The following is a 16,798-nucleotide window of genomic DNA, read 5'->3' as shown; positions in this document are numbered from 1 at the left end:
ACTTTAAAGAACTGAAAAAAAAGTAATAGGAAGGATACAACCTTTCTTATCCTTGTGTCAGAACCCAGAATAAATGCCCAGAACATAGTCTGGGTACTTTATTCTCTGATGAATCAGTGAATATGTAGGCTCTTGTTACTCCAATCAATGATTGTCTTAAAGGGTATAATTGTGTTTTTACAAATGAAACAATCAGAATTGGGAACAAAATTGTAAATTTGAGCAGTCTATCACCTGATACAATTCTGCAGTGCTATTTTCATATGTTAAGAGCCATCTTTTTTAAAAAAAAATAGGTTTTGCCCTGGCCAATGTTCTCAGTGGTTAGAGTATCAGCCTAAGCACTGAGGGGTCTCAGGTTTAATTCCCAGTCAAAGGCACATACCTGGGTTGCTGGTTCGCTCCCCACCCTCTGTCAGGTGAATGCAGGAGGCGAAAGAGTTCTGCTATAATAGATGCTAATTATTATTGAGTCAAATGCATCTTTTCATTGAGGGGCAGGTGGGAGGCTCAGTCATATCGATGTTTCTCTCTCTCTCTTTCTCTCTTCTCCTCCATACCTTCCCCTCTAAGAAGCAATGGGAAAAATATCCTCAGGGGAGGATTAACAAACGAACAAAAAAACACATTAGGTTTTAATCCAAGAAGAAAGAAAGTAGAATGATATATTGAAGCAAGATAATATAACATTCTCTTAAAATCTTCTCCAAAAAATGGGGTAGTTAATGTCAAGGGAAAGTTCCCAAGTCCACTCTGGCATTCAGCTAAATGTAGTTGTGCTTCACCTACAGCTGGGTGAATTTCTTTTCATTTCCTCTCTGTTCCTCATTCTCCTCACTGGGCCTGTCCTACCATTCAAGTCACCAGAAAGCAGATGGATGTCCATGGAAGCAGATCCCCTGAGGGCTCCATGGTGTCCAAAGTTGTTGTTAACCTGTCTCGGAGTACAGATGGCAGGGTGTAAACTCTCACCAGAGGCTCAGCGGCCCAGCAGTAGAGTTCAAGCCCCGATTAATAAATCGCACGCCTTTTCTCAATATTCTGTGCCTGGGTACTAGGTAGCATTTGTCATTCACCTGAGTCCTGAACATCTCGTTATGGAGCTGCCGAAATTTCTAATGACACTTCCTGATGAACAGCCCGTACACAACACTTGGGGTTTCTTGGGTACATGGACATCTGTGCAAATAATTCTAAACTTGCTCCTGGTTGAATCACCCTGACAATGACAGAGCCTCCCACCTGCCCCTCCATGAAAGGATGCATTTGACTCAATAATAATTAGCATCTATTACAGCAGAGCTCTTTTCAAGGACGGAGCCTGCCTTCCCAGGCTGCAGGTGCAGAATTATCCCGATGACCTTTTGCCTCATGATCGGTTATCCAGGAGGGGAGTGGGAGCCGTCAGGAGGGAATCACAGGCCTGTTTATCTTCCCTAAGAATCATTGTCTGGCCTCTGCTATTCATGTCAGCAGCGGCATTTTCCTCTTGGGAAACTCAGAGGACAGGCCTAGATGCCTCATCTGCATGCTTGTTTAATGGGCACCTGGCTTTCTGTTCTGGGTTTCTTGATGCTCATTCGCAAAGAAAGAAAATCCACTTTATTACAAGGAACAAAAACATAAAGGAAACAACCCAGGTGGCAAGGATGTCAGAAATAAGGTGCCAGACAAGAGTCCTGTGTTTTCTGGTATGCTTGGGGAGAACTACCTAAAAATAGTCAAAAACCAACCCCCTCTTCACTTACATGCTTTCATTAATGCAGGTACTAAAGATGATGCAGGGGAGCTTGTCTTTTCTCTCATTTGCTTTAGGTTCTTGCTTTAATATTCATAATGAAAGACAGAACATTCAGAAAACAACTGTGAGCTGCTATGCCTATGAGGGGCTGATCTTAGGATTCTATAGGATCGGATGCTTTTCTGGTACTGCCATTCTTGTTGACTAATGGAACTTCCACTTACAATTTTCTTGGTTTTCCCAATCCCTCCTGATGCTTATAAATCCATTTTGTACCTTAGGTTACAGTGATCTGAGTCCTGTCTTCCCTCCCTGGAAGGGAGTGGAGGGCAGAATCGGGTCTGAACCATGTTTGCCTCACCCATAGCCCTTCGGGTGTTTCTGAAAGTGCCTGGCAGCTACAGCAGAAGACGAAGCACTTAGCAGCCAGGACAAGTACCAGTCAGCTGGAGCCTGCTAAGTAAGCTTCAACTGTGAAAGTTTTCCAATTTTCCAACTGTGAACAGGGATCTACCTCATTTCCTACAGGACAGTATTTGAAAGCCACCTTCTCAGTGACTCTCATCATCACAAATTTCAACACCCCTCCCCGAATTTATAGTGCCCCTTCCATTTTATTTATCTATATTAGACACTTATCACTGTCTAAAATATACTTAGTCCACTTAGTTATGCTGAAGAGTGTCCATTATCCTATTAGACTACAAGTGCCATGATGATCTCCCTGTTCTATTTACTACTTTCTTCCCAAAGGGTAAGCTGTGCCTGGAATATAGTAGACTCTTAATAGATAATTCTTTAATTAATGAGTTAAAGGAAACAGACAAATTCTTGGCATATCTTAGGTGCTTACAAATGATTTACTTAAAAGTGACATTGCTGAGTCAAATTAAATTCAACAAAAGTCTCTATGTATTTGTGAAAAGTTCTTTGATAAATCAAATGTTTAGTAATATTATCATATGTCTACTAGAGTTTTAGTACATAAACTCAAACAACAAAAACAAAACAAAAATGTATTTTTTTCTAGTTCAAAGATACGGTGACATTTATGTTACTAATGGCATTAGGGAGAGGAAAAGAAAACAAGAATCAAATTAATGTACAAATTGTAAATCTTACTGATTGATATCTTTGCAAACTGTGGTGGTAGATACACAGGTGAATTCAAGGGCTGAGTAAAATATTTAAATACACTTTGATTGCCTGTGAGGTCACAGCTTCCTACAATATTTTGGGTTGATTATTTCAAACTCTCCACTCTGCTCTGTTTTCACTGCCTCTGCTGCCATTTGGAAAATACTTCATATTGGCGAGCTTGAACTGTGTTGCTAGAGCATGTTTAGCAAATTCCTTTCATGATCTGGTTTAAGCCACCTGTTTTTGGCAGAATAATGGCCCCTAAGATGTCCACATCCTAATCCTTGAAACCTGCGAACATCACCTTACGTGGCAAAAGGGACTTTGCAGATGTGATTCAATTAAGGACCTTGAAATGGAGAGACTATTCTGGATTGCCCAGGGAGGCCCGATCTAATTACATGGATCTTTAAAAGCAGAGGCCTTTCCTGGCTTTGGTCAGGGAGAAATGCAACTGCGGAAGAGTGGTCAGAGATTTGAAGGTGGAGAGAAGGGGCCTTTAAGAGCTAGAGAGTCTGAGAGATGAGTTATCCCCCAGAAAGAAGCCCTGCTCAGCGGGCGCTGTGATTTAACCTCAGTGAAACCCATGTCAGACTTCTGACCTACAGAACTGTAACATAATTAATTTGTGTTATAGTAAGCCATTAAGTTTTTTTGTTATTTATGACAGAAGCAATAGAAAACGAATGCTTTGCCTTTCTGGCTTCACTTCCCACTGTGTTCCTCTATACATTTTATTCTGATAGCTATACAATCCATTCACTATTTCAGAAATGTAACACTGGATTAAGAACAAAGATTTCCATACCTTTATCGTTAGTTATCCTCCACTGGGTATTGCATTCTCACTCTTAAAATTCTCACCCATGATTCATGGCCCAAATTGAATCATCCCCCAGTCCCAAGTCGAAAGTATGTACTCTGCTCTCACTTCATTGGGTTCAATTTTCCCCACTTTGCCTTGAGTTGTATTTACTTTGTTTCTCTCCAACATCATTGTTCGCAAGGAGCAGGGTCTTGGTTTTTTCATCTGTGTAACCCTTACAGCAACTAGTTTAGAATCAAACACATGATGCCCATTTGACGTATTTTTAGTGGTTAAATAACTGCAGAATGAGAGGCAAGTCTGTCTCTTTCCCTCATCTTTGGAAAGATTCATAGGGAATAATTTTACTCAGTTGTCATCTAGGTTTAGTAGAGGAACAGTCATAGAGAAGGTAAATATCTATTTCCAGGTGTCAGGAAGTAAATTCAGTGTGAGATCCTGTAAGTGGGTGGAAATGCTTATAGAAAACAGTTTGAATGACTCTGAATTGCTACTGAAAAAGAAAACAAAATACATAATGTAATCAAAGAGTAGAAAACTGAATAAATAATAACACAGGTGGCTGTTTGACATAAATCAAAGAGAAAAGGACTAGCTTTTAAAGGTAAAAATAAAAGGATACAGAATCAGGGATTTTCTTACCAATGAGAATGATAAAAGACACTAAAAGGCAAACATACCAAAACAAGAAAGGATGAAAACACCGATGACATCAAAATTGCAGGTGTCTTAATTATTCACCAAGCTCAAAAAATTCACTGGGAAATAGAACATTTAATTATTTTTTCTTCTATTCAACAAATATTATTTGTATGTCTAATATTTGCAATGTATTTTGAAAGTCATTTCTGTGGATATGAAATTAAAGAATACAATCCTTGCCTCTAAAATTGCTCCCAAGTTCCTAAAAAAAAAATTAGAAACAGAATTACCATGTGATCCAGCAATTCCACTGCTCAGAATATACCCAAAAGAAATGAAAAAAACACTAGCTTAAAAAGATATCTGCACCCCCATATTCACAGCAGCACTATTTTTAGTAGACAGGAGATGGTAACAACCAAAGTTCCCAATTTACTGGATGAACTGATAAAGAAATTGTTACATATCTAATAGAATATTACTTGGCCATAAAAAGTGAATAAATCTTACATTTTGTAACAACATGGATAGAATTTTAAAAGGCATTATGTTAAGTGATATTAGTAAGACAGAGAAATATACTGTATGATCTCACTTATATATGGAATTAAAAAAAACACACACACCACTGATAGAAAAAGAGGTCAGACTTGATAAAGCAGAGATATGACATTCTTCCAAGTAATGCATTAACAATATCCATGAAACAGAAATTACAGGAGAAAACATGAAAAGAAAATTTTAAAAACTAATAAGAGAGGTTTTTAATTCACTTATTTTTGTCTCCAACAAACACATGAACAAAAAATAAGAAAATTTATACGATTGCATAATTAATATGGTAGATCTGACTGATAAAATTCAAACTCCATCCTGAAAACAAAGTATATGTCTTATTTTCAAGAATCCATGGGACCTATTGAAATACTTTATTCATATAAAAAATAACACGAGTAATATTAATAACCATGATGATAGATAAACATTATAAAGTGTCTGCTATTCTCAATTTTTTACATTTTACAGATGGAACTGTATTTAATCCTTAAAACAATCTTATTAGTTAGGTGACTGAGGGATGAGTTGGCCTCAATCCCGTAGAAGTGGAAAAACTGCAGATTTAGGCAATCATTCCACCCCAGAGCCCATACCCTTCATCCCCACCACCCCTTATCCTCCTCTCTTCTAAGCACTCAAACAACATGTTCTTTGAGCAAATGAATAAATAAGAATTAGGATTGCAAAGGAACAAAATTGAGATGGTGTCACTCAACAGAGTTCCTAGTCCTGGGGAGACATACAAATGTAAACAATAAAAATGCAACTTTTCCTGAGAGAGCTTGTCAGTCAGAAACCTCATGTTTGAAAGCAAACTGGCTTAAGAACAAAAGAGAACTATGAGTTCATGTTATCTAAAAAGTTCAAGGGGTAGATTAGACATATTAGATTCAGGGTCACAAATGATGTCATCATGACTGCATCTCTTGCTCTTCCCCAAAATGCTGTCCACTATTTCACATTCTCTCTGTCTCAATTCTCCTTTCTCCAAGGTTGACTTTATTCTCAGTTGGACTTAACTATACCTAAGGGACCACAAACCACTCTATAAAATCGAACTTTCCTTTCCTTTGTTCACTGTGTAGAGGTGAATTAGACTTTTCTCATGACTTCATATGACATTTCATTTTATCTTTATACCTTGGGGCCATGTGTATGCAGAGGGAAATGACATATCAGTAAATTTCTATAGAGTGGTTCCAGAGAGGGGTGATAAAACAACAACAAAAACCTTAATTCCATATATGGAACAGAATATTTTAGGGTAATAAACATTTTTCTTAAAACAATAGGGAAAAGAGGTCTTTAAAAATTAAAGCTCATTTTTCTTAAGCAAACTTGATAAAGTCATACCTTGTAAGGGCTATACCAGAAGCCCCACCCTTTTATCTACCTGTTGAAGCCACTGAAAAAGAAAATTGAAATATGCCAGCTACTATCAAAAGAAACGGGGAAGAGAATGCCAGGTCAGTGGTTTATTGCTCTGTTATTTGTTTTCCTTCTTTACCATGAAAAATAACTAGTTTGGAAGATAAATTGGAATATCTGATGGAGAATAATTCCTTATATTATCTTAATTTAAAATCAAGGGAGAAACTATATAGGCATAAAGGCCTAATGGTGAAAACTGGGTACTTCCTTCACTGAGACTATGATGAATCTTCTCTTCCAGAATGAAACCTTCATTGTCCCAAACACATTTATCATGAATCCATTTGAATGAAATGTCATCATTTTCTTTCACTGTATATGCTTAGGATACTACCTCATAGTGTCTCTCTCCCAATTGTAGTACAGGAATTGGAGCCCAAGATAAAAACACAAGGTCAGTTAGAAGGAACCCAATCTGCATTGCAAGGAGGAACACTCACAGGGTGACCAACTCATTGTGGTGTGCCAGGAACTTTCCCAGTCTTAAGCTCTTGGGGCCCCATGTTCCAAGAATCTCCTTAGTTTTCTTCAAACCATTCTCTATCCTTTAAATATGTTTGATGTGAGATTTGAGGCAGAGATTATAAATGGGTCACATAAGCCCCATGTTAACACTCAGGGATTATTTAGCTACTCTGGAGGAGTAGGTGTCGAAGACTTCATATTAATCTATAAGGGCAAAATTTATGCTGGACCTTGGGAGTTCCAAAAATCAATGTACAAAAGCCCACTAAAATGAGTAAAAGTTAAACATGTCAATAAAATATTGTTTAATGTTGCCAGTTAATGAAACAAGAAATTTCCATAAAATACAAAAAAAAGTTAAGCTTTAGCAACTGAGTGGTCTATTGGCTAAAATATAAAAGTGCCATGATTGCCTTGGCCAGCGTGGCTCAGTGGTTGAGCATGACCAATAGACCAGGAGATCACAGTTCGATTCCCAGTCAGGGCACATGCCCAGGTTGCAGGCTCAATCCCCAGTGTGGGGAATGCAGGAGGCAGCCGATTGGTGATTCTCTCTCAGAATTGATGTTTCTATCTATCTCTCCTTCTCTCTTCCTCTCTGAAATCAATAAAAATATATTTATAAATAAATAGATAAATAAATAAATACATGTGTAATGATGGATTTCTCCAATATTGTTCTCGAGTTCCTGAATTTAAATGCCAAGGAGAAATACAATGAGAAATTTGATAGCCTTTCTGTCAGAGAAGGCTCTGTGAGAGAAGCAGCTCAACAGCTACACTGACTAGTCTTTGTCAACCCAACTTCAAACTGTAGTGTATAAATCTCGCCATTTGGAAAAAAGACAGATATATTCTTAATGAGTCATGCTTCATTTCTTTTGGTGTGTGTGACAGACAGCAATCTACGTTGACTAGAGAGCAAAATAAGAGTGGGTGGAATATAAAAGGCTCTTGTAGACTAGAGGGAACATGGAGGGGACCGCCTCTGCCACCAACTGTCCCTGTGCTTCCCTGCCTTTCACAGTATCCCTAGTAGTTAGGTTGTGGCCATGTGACTGAAGGCTCACTAAGAATGTGAATGGAAGCCCAGCCTCAGGCAATGGAGACGGATATGAATTATCCACTGACTCCTTTGCTGGAACGAGGAACTCTGAAATGAAGTCATTGCATATGGAAGCAGCTGAATCCCTGAGACATCACTGGAGAGCCATTGAGCCACTTATACCTGACCTGCATCAGATATGGTGGGAGCCAGAAGTAACCTGTGCTCCCTCAGTGGTGTTGTATGAAACCACTGAGACTCTGGGGCTTGTGCTACTGACCTGTAAAATGGCTTGTTGAAAACAATAAAAACTAAGGAAGGTTCTCCCATTAAGTCCCCCTAAAACATCCTCTTTGAAAGAAGTCTTGACTCTTGATATTACTAAGTATGAGGTGGGTATCTCCTAGCATAATCAACTCAAGAACAGGAGCCATCAGCACTTTTTGTTCTTAGTAAAGTTATCATTTGGAACACTGTGCTCAGAATGGCATGACTGTGCTGCCCAGTTTGTCGTGAAAGGGTTTACAAATATCTTCCTTGTCTGAGACAGCCAGTCTGATTGCCACTTGTTTTGTCCTTTTACCCCTCACTTCCTCTCTTCCTCTACTCTAGCCTTCATTTTCCCATTCAACTTTACAGACTATCATGTGACATCCAAACAGATGATTATTCATTTGAATGAACATAGTGGTAGTAAAATAGACAAAGAAGAAGCATGGCTTTAATAAAATGGTTTTCCTTGATTATGACCCTGTCCCAGACTCTCCCCACAATAAATCACTGCAGCTATGTGAAAACATAGAATCAAGCTTGTGCTCCACTACTTACCAGCTGTGTGACTAAGAAAGTTACTTTACTTTAAACCTCAGGTTCTTATCTACAAAATTGGAGTAATGATACCTATAGTTATTTTAAGAGCGGTAAATGAGGTAATGCTGGTGGAGGCGTACACTGCAATATCTGGCATACAGTGAATGATAAGTAAACATGTTGGATGTCCATGAATTCATACCTATAGGAAGCATAAAATAATTGAAGTGTGTGCATTAATTGTAAGAGCTGCGCACAGTGATATGTTAGTAAATATTAACCAATGGCTCTCCTCAGAGGTGGGGCGAGTTAATTTGTAGTGTTTGCTGATTTCCAAGGTATAAACATTCCTACTGTGGCCACTTTTATGCTACCAAGGTAAAGTCATTGAATGCCGAGTTGAGAAGACTGTGCATACCACCATATAGACTTTTACCATATACTATACACAAAAAGATAACCTCAAAAGCACAGATAATGGCAAACTATAGAAAAATAACTAAAATGTGACAGATTTGGGGTTTTTCTTACCTTGTTTTTAATATAATTTATCCTATCTTAAATTGATAGGATTTAATTTTTATGAACGTCTATGTGTAACAACCAACACTTGAAAATTTAACCATCAGTTCTTGTGAGTTGGTATAAGCCAGCTCCAGCACACACTGTGTCTTTAGCATATGTCTACTTAAGCTTGCTTAAGTTAACCCTTAGTAAAGTACATAGTCTATCCCATTATGTGAGATTCATTGGTATCATGGTGCCACAATAGGGAAAATTAGCTGAATCCCACCTCTAAGATGTGTTAACTCTGGGACCTTAGACCAATGACTTAACTTTTCTAAGCCTCATTTGCTTCATCTTTACAATTGAGTGTTAGAGGCTAAAAATAATACCTAACTCATGAAAATGTTTATAAATCAAAATAATTCATGATGCCTAAAATAACATATGAATTCAATAATGTTAGTACCATCCTCCTCCTTCTCTCCCTAAGCCTTTTTGGTCTTTACAATGTCTACAGCAAAAATAAATTAACCACAGAGGGAAAAAAAATACCCCTTAGAGTCTGATAAAGAGAAGTCCTTGATCCATGTAACCTCACCCAGATTGTGTCTTTGTGTCTTTGTTCTCCAGCCAAGAGCAGGGAACTAGAATTACTTAGAATTGGTGCCACAACAGGAGCAATTACTATTTAAATGAAGCAACCCTTACATCAATATGCAGATAAGAAACAATCTTCCCTGAGTCTTTTGAAAGGACTAGACCTTGAATTTGGGTCAAGCAGAATGTTGTGTCTGGGTTGTAGGTGTGTATTAAAACACACACACACACACACACACACACACACACACACACACACCACAAAACATTCTTTTTTAAATGCTAACATGTCAAAAGAGAATTCAGGACTCAATGTATGAAGATCTTTTATAAATCCATTTCTGGCTTTTACCAATTTCAAGCATAGGACCACAGATTGATATTTAACAAAGAAAATATTCCTAATATTTTCTTTATTCCTAAATAAAGAAAAATAATGTAAATGTATGCACTGAATATATAAAAATCACTATTAATTAAATATTAGAATGCTTTTCTTTTTTATTTATAAAATGCTTACTTTATATTTAGCTCTTAAAATAATATGAAGGGGGTCAAAAGGTAAAAAGGAAATAACAAAATAAGTAAACAAATAAATAGCATAAAGCTATGACATGCATTGACTTCTACTGTACCAGCTGCTCAAACATTACTAAAAATGTCTGTTTAAATAAAACCTTAAATGGGTCCATTTTAGCCTTACCCTCAGGAATGTGTTTAAAGAATAAAAATATCCATTAAAGTTGACAATTTTACCTTGGTATTTTATTTTCACTCCAGTTGATATAACCAACTAGAGGTCATCAACACCTCCCATCATCAAACTACCTGGAAGCAAGCCGTAAGCCACTTAACCCTATTTCTTCTTAAACATATACTTCCTGATGTTGCTGCCAGTTCCCAAACCCAATGTTTCTAAATATCATTAACTTTAATTACATAATAAAAATGTCATCATTGCTACTGGGATACAGAAATAGTTACTAAAATTTAATAATTAATCAGGGATTTATGACCATATGGGATATTTTTTAATGCCTCCCCACTCCCTCTTTGTCTAGTAAACATTTTTATTTCACTGTCTATTGGCTAATGTCAAAATTTGGGCCTGAGAAATTAGAAAAGGTAAGAACCCAAAGAGTCAATATTTCAATTTATCAGTAACTTTGTTCAAAAGATTTGATTTTTTTTTTAAATTTGGTTCACAATATTAGCTAAAACCAGGTGTTGGACTGCTGAGTCGTTCCTTTCTGGCAAGAGTTACATAGGGTTCCCTAAGGTTGGTTTATTTAACAAGTTGTCTCCATCTGTGTCTGTGCACATGCAAATGTGTGCCTGTGTCCTGTCCTGTGAATGTCCTTGTGTAGGGGCAAGAGCACGTGAGTGTGGGGCGGCAAGGGATATCCTACAACTCAAGGGTGAAGAAGAGGCTCATAGAGCATGCTTCATTTTGAATTTCACAGGGCAGAAGCAGTTATTTCAACTAAAAGAGAAACAGTTGTGTTGTTCCTATTATAGGTCAGCTCCACTTTCAGGTTCTTGGTCCTGGGTACTAAAGATGAATAATATATGAAATCAGTACTCATGAGATTTATAATCTAATGACAAAAACGGACATGCAAATACATAATTATAATACAATCTGCTATTATACCTATATTAAGCAAAATAAATGGATATGCTTTTTGTGTGTGGGTGGTGGCATGTACTGAGACAATTTTTATATTTAAGGGATTTGTCAGCTGAATAAATTAATAATTCCATCTCAGTTAATTCATTTAGGAAGAGGAATACTTTGTTTTGGTATTGTTAATAGAGCAGAAAAATGGGGTACAGAGAGGATCAGAAAATGTATTTCCAAGTGTGTTTAGAAGTTGAGTACCAAGAGTCTTCAAAGTGTGCGTGCATACATATACATACACATATAAACACACCCCGAGACACTGGGGGCAAAGTGGAGATGAAGGAAAGAGAGAGTGAACATCCTGAAGGGCCTACTGGAAGAGCCTCAATTTGATTTGAGTTCCACAAGTTCAGATCTCAACAAGTGAAAAAGCGGTCAGTGGGTTGAGGGCATTGAACTGAGGGACAAAACGACAGGCAAAAGTAAAGAAATTGCACCGTGTCTTCAGGAAACAGATTGGGATTTGCAGCCCCCAAAATAAGGCCCTCATGGGAAGCTGGGGACAAGAAGGCTGACTTCACAATGCTTGCTTGTTCACTGTATCCAGGGCCGGGGTTGGGGTTGAATCCTGAAATTGGTAAAATATTTGGGGAATGACACAAATAGATCGTGTCTACAGACCAAATGGACAGTAGCGGAAAGAAGGGGTGGACAGGGAGGAAGGCAAGGCTGCAGGCAGGGACATGGAGTAGGATGTCGTCTGGAAGTAGTAACTGCTGGATGATAGGAGGGAGGGATTTAGAACCTTTTGTGTCAACATTGACCCTGGTTGGAGTCCTGTCACATGTGGGCATGTGAAAAAAAACCCTGAGATGGGGACTGAGCCAAGGCTGCTGGCACTAGTCCAGGTTGGGAGCTTTGAGGAGCAGGTATATGGGAAGAAGATTGAATTTAGTTTAATGATCAATTAGTTTACACACAATAGTAGTCATGAGGTGAGGAGATATGTGTAAGTACAATAAGTGCTGTATGATAGGGCATGTTGAGCATTGAAATGTGTCTACTGTGTACTGAGATGTGTGTGTGTTACACCAGGTTTAAAAGATTTGATGCAGAGAAAAGAATGTGAAATACTTCATTAACAATGTTGAAATATTAATATTTTACATGTAATCATCTAAACAATATTTTACTAAAATTAAATTCACCTGTTTCTTTTTACTTTTTAAAAATAGTTACTAGAAATTGTTAAATTTATATATGTCTCATATTTCCATTGGACAGTGCTGATGTAAGAAAGTTTTCTTTAATAATATATTGAGTTAAAAATTCTCCTCCAGCCGTAACCGGTTTGGCTCAGTGGATAGAGCGTCGGCCTGCGGACTGAAGGGTCCCAGGTTTGATTCCGGTCGAGGGCACGTACCTTGGTTTTGGGCCCATCCCCAGTAGGGGGTGTGCAGGAGGCAGCTGATCGATGTTTCTCTCTCATTGATGTTTCTAACTCTCTATCCCTCTCCCTTCCTCTCTGTAAAAAATCAATAAAACATATTAAAAAAAAATTCTCCTCCAAGATCAACCAAAGGACTTGTATGCATGCATATAAGCATAACCAATGGACACAGACACTAGGGGGGTGAGGGCATGTGCTGGGGCGTGGGGGTGGCCGGGAAGAGGTCAATGGTGCATATGTAATACTATATGTAATACTTTAAACAATAAAGAATTTTTTTATTTTTTAAAAAATTTCTCCTCCAAAAATATAATTCCTATTACTAAATTATGATAAACCTATGAAGTTGATTGATTAGTTCCTTCTGTGCTTTCTTTGTAAGTATCCTTGTACCTCATACACATATTAAATGCCAACATGTTTATGTTACTGTGTGGAAGGACATGGATTACTAAAATGTATAATAAGAACAAAATCTCTGAGTGCCTAGCTGGTTTGGCTCAGTGGATAGAGCATCGACCTGCAGACCAAAGGGTCCCAGGTTCGATTCCAGTCAAGGGCATGTACCTTGGTTGCAGGCTCCTCCCTGGCCTAGGCCCTGGTCAGGGCTCATGCAGGAGGCAACCAATTGATGTGTTTCTCTCACATCAACGGTTCTCTCTGTCTTTCCCTCTCTCTTCCACTCTCCCTAAAAATCAACAGAAAAATATCCTCAGGTGAGGATTAACAAACAAACAAACAAAAACATCTCTAAGTATTTTGGAGATGGTGGAAGTAAAATGAGACCAGAGACATCTGGGAAGCAGGTGGGATGGAAAGCACAGTGGTCGAGGCAGGGCTCTGGGTTCTACCACCTGGCTCAGTAGTCCCTGTGACCTTGGTAAACAATGACCTCTGATCTCTTAGTCTTCAATTGCTAAGTAAGAACTAGACTAGTCCCATCCCATTCTGTGACTTGATACTATAATTTCATGAAACATGAAGGACTTCATCAGGTTTATAAGCATAGATAGCATTTGGCTAGAAGAAAGGGATAGAATTCCATAAGAGGAGAGTAGCTGGGTCTCTTAAAGGCACCAAATACAAAGGAGCAAAATTTATAGGGTGAATAATAAGTAGAACAGGCATCTTAAGGCAGATATACAGAGAAAATGTTTAAAACATTTTGCAGTAAACCACAGAGAATTTCCAAAAAAAGGAGAATGTACCCTCTAGGTCAGTGGTTCTCAATACCCACCCCCCCAAAGCATTTAGCAATCTCTGAAGACACAATTAGGGGAGGGGTCTTGCTATTGGCAACTAAGGGGAAAAGGCCAGGGGTGCTAAACATTCTATAGTGCACAGTCTCCCAAAGCAAAGAATTATCTGGCCCAAAGTGCCAATCGTACCACAGTTGAGAAACCTGGCTTTAGGTAACAGGAAGCAATTCTAAATGGATGACTCAGTCCATGTATTGCCTTTTTTTCTGTTCTCAGCTACAAGTAATATCTATGCACTTTAATCTTGAGAGCTGAACAATTTACACTCTGTCCCCGATCTTGCATAGTCCCTGGTTACAAATACGCCTGTTTTAAATAAAAATAGTCATTACAATGCCAAGGAATTTGCATGACTGACATTCTTCAAGTTGATGCTTTGCAAAATTGTATTTAGCCTTGGAAAGAGAACAGCAATTAGTGGGAAGGACCAACCTGTTCTGATTAAATAGAATGTTAATTTAGAAGTGACCTAAAAGTGAACTCTTTTAAAAGTCAGGAATGTGTTTGCACTAATTTGGGATTTTATTTTCAATTCCTCTCTGATATAAGAGATGTTGAAGAAATAAGAGCCAGAAACTCTTCATTGAATATCCATCTGGAAGAATAAAATGATAGAAATATTGGAGTAACTCCAGCCTAATTTTGCAAATTCAAGAGCAGAGCTGTGGAATGAACTATTGTTTGTAAACCCCCTGGATCACAGCAGGTTCAACTAACTGTAACTTCTCCTCTTCTCAGAAAAAGTGTACCTGGGACAATTTATCTTACCTTTGGAAGAAGACACACATCTTGTATTTTTGTTTTTCAATGTAAAGCCCCATGTGTTGCCTTTAAATTCCAATTTTTCCCTTTCCCACTTTCTTCAAGGACAATGACTTGCATAGCGATCAAGAAATATGCACCAATTATACTATACTAGAGGCCTGGTGCACAAAAATTTGTTCACTCGGGGGGCGGCCTGGCTGCCGGCTGCCATCTTGGCTGACAGTTAATTTGCATATACTCACTGATTAGCCAATGAAAAGGGTAGCGGTCGTACGCCAATTACCATGTTTCTCTTTTATTAGTGTAGATACCACAGCATAAAGCTCTTTCCATCTGCCCAGCAACACAGAGGCCATTTGGGCACTGACAGACAAAATGAAATGGGACAATAAAGCTGAGGAAGTGGTGTCTTGGTGTTTGTTTGTTTTTTATCCTCACCCAAGGATATGTTCTTCTTGATTTCAGAGAGAGAGGAAGGGCAAGAGATAGAGATAAAGATAGAGATAGAGATGGAGATGGAGATGGAGATGGAGATAGATAGAGATAGAGAGAGAAACATCCAAATGAGAGAGAAACATCAATCGGTTGCCTTCCATACATCCCCCACTGCGGATCGAGCCCACAACTTGGGTATGTGCCCTGACTGGGAAGCGAACCCATGACCTTTTGGTGTATGGGACAATTCACCAACCAACTGAGCTACACTGGCCAGGGCATGCATTGGTGATTTTGTTTTGTCTCATGGCATTAAATTATATCAACTACATACATGATACATATGTTAATATATTAACTATATATTAATAACTGAGATTTTTATCCCCAACCCAGACCTCTCCCCTGAATTTCAAACTCACACAGTCACCTACCTCATTGGCAAGTCTACTTCCAAGATACTGTAAACTTACTATGCATAAATGAAACTCCTTATTCCATCCCCAAACCTACTCCTCTGGTGGCCTGTGTATTTTAAATGATAATTCCATCCTTCCACTTGTTTCCAAATCCTTCACTATGTTACCTTAAACATATATCCAGAAACCAATTTTATTTTATTACTTCATTCCTATCCTTTCTATCATAGAGTTATCTTCTCTCCTCTGTATCATGTCAATCACTATGTAACTGGTCTCCCTCTTCCTACTTCCCCCCAGATCTACTCTCATTAGAGTCACCTAGATAATCTTTTTACCACCTAAGCCAGATCATGCTACTCCACAAACTTTCTGTTACCATCATAATTAGCTAGTTATTAATAAAAGGAAAGGAGCAAAGGGGAGGCCATACATAAGAAACATGGCCACCTGAGAAGCTTCACCAGGAAGCTGCAATTTCACACTCCCCAGGGAACTACCAGTCCACTCCCGGCAGATCACTGGAGAAGGGTTCTAACAAAGGGCAGGTGGCACATTCATAGTAAAAGTGGGGTGACACAGGGAAAGTGCCTGTCAGTCTAACCTGGAACAGAGATTGTTTGCTAGAGGGGGTGGAGCCAATGAAAACCCACAAAAATTTGGGAATACATAATCCCAGAAAAAGGAAGTCTCGCTCTCTTGGCTCTTGGCTCTCTTGTTCCTCTGTTTTTGCTCCTGCTTCTGTGCATTCGCCTATGTTCCTAAAAGCCGCATGATCCATGGCCCTGTGGACCCCATACACAATGGACTGATGAACTACATCTGGGAACACAAGGTAAGCTAGCCTGATGCTGGATTAGACTGTGCAAATATGGGATGGAAACTTTGGGCAGTGGCTTTAATTCTAACCCTATTGAAAGACTTCTTCCTTGGTGGACAAGCAGAAATGGGACCTTGGACACTCGGGGGTGTAATTTCATGCAAATAAATGCCATTCATTCTCCTGTGTGAGTCTCAGAAAATCCTTTTTCTCATGACATCACAAAAACCTACTTCCTCTGGCAACAGTTGGGGACACAGAAAG

The sequence above is a fragment of the Myotis brandtii genome, unplaced genomic scaffold, assembly GCF_000412655.1.
Source record: "Myotis brandtii unplaced genomic scaffold, ASM41265v1 scaffold8, whole genome shotgun sequence".
Classification (NCBI taxonomy): domain Eukaryota; kingdom Metazoa; phylum Chordata; class Mammalia; order Chiroptera; family Vespertilionidae; genus Myotis; species Myotis brandtii.
This window is presented reverse-complemented; position numbering follows the sequence as displayed.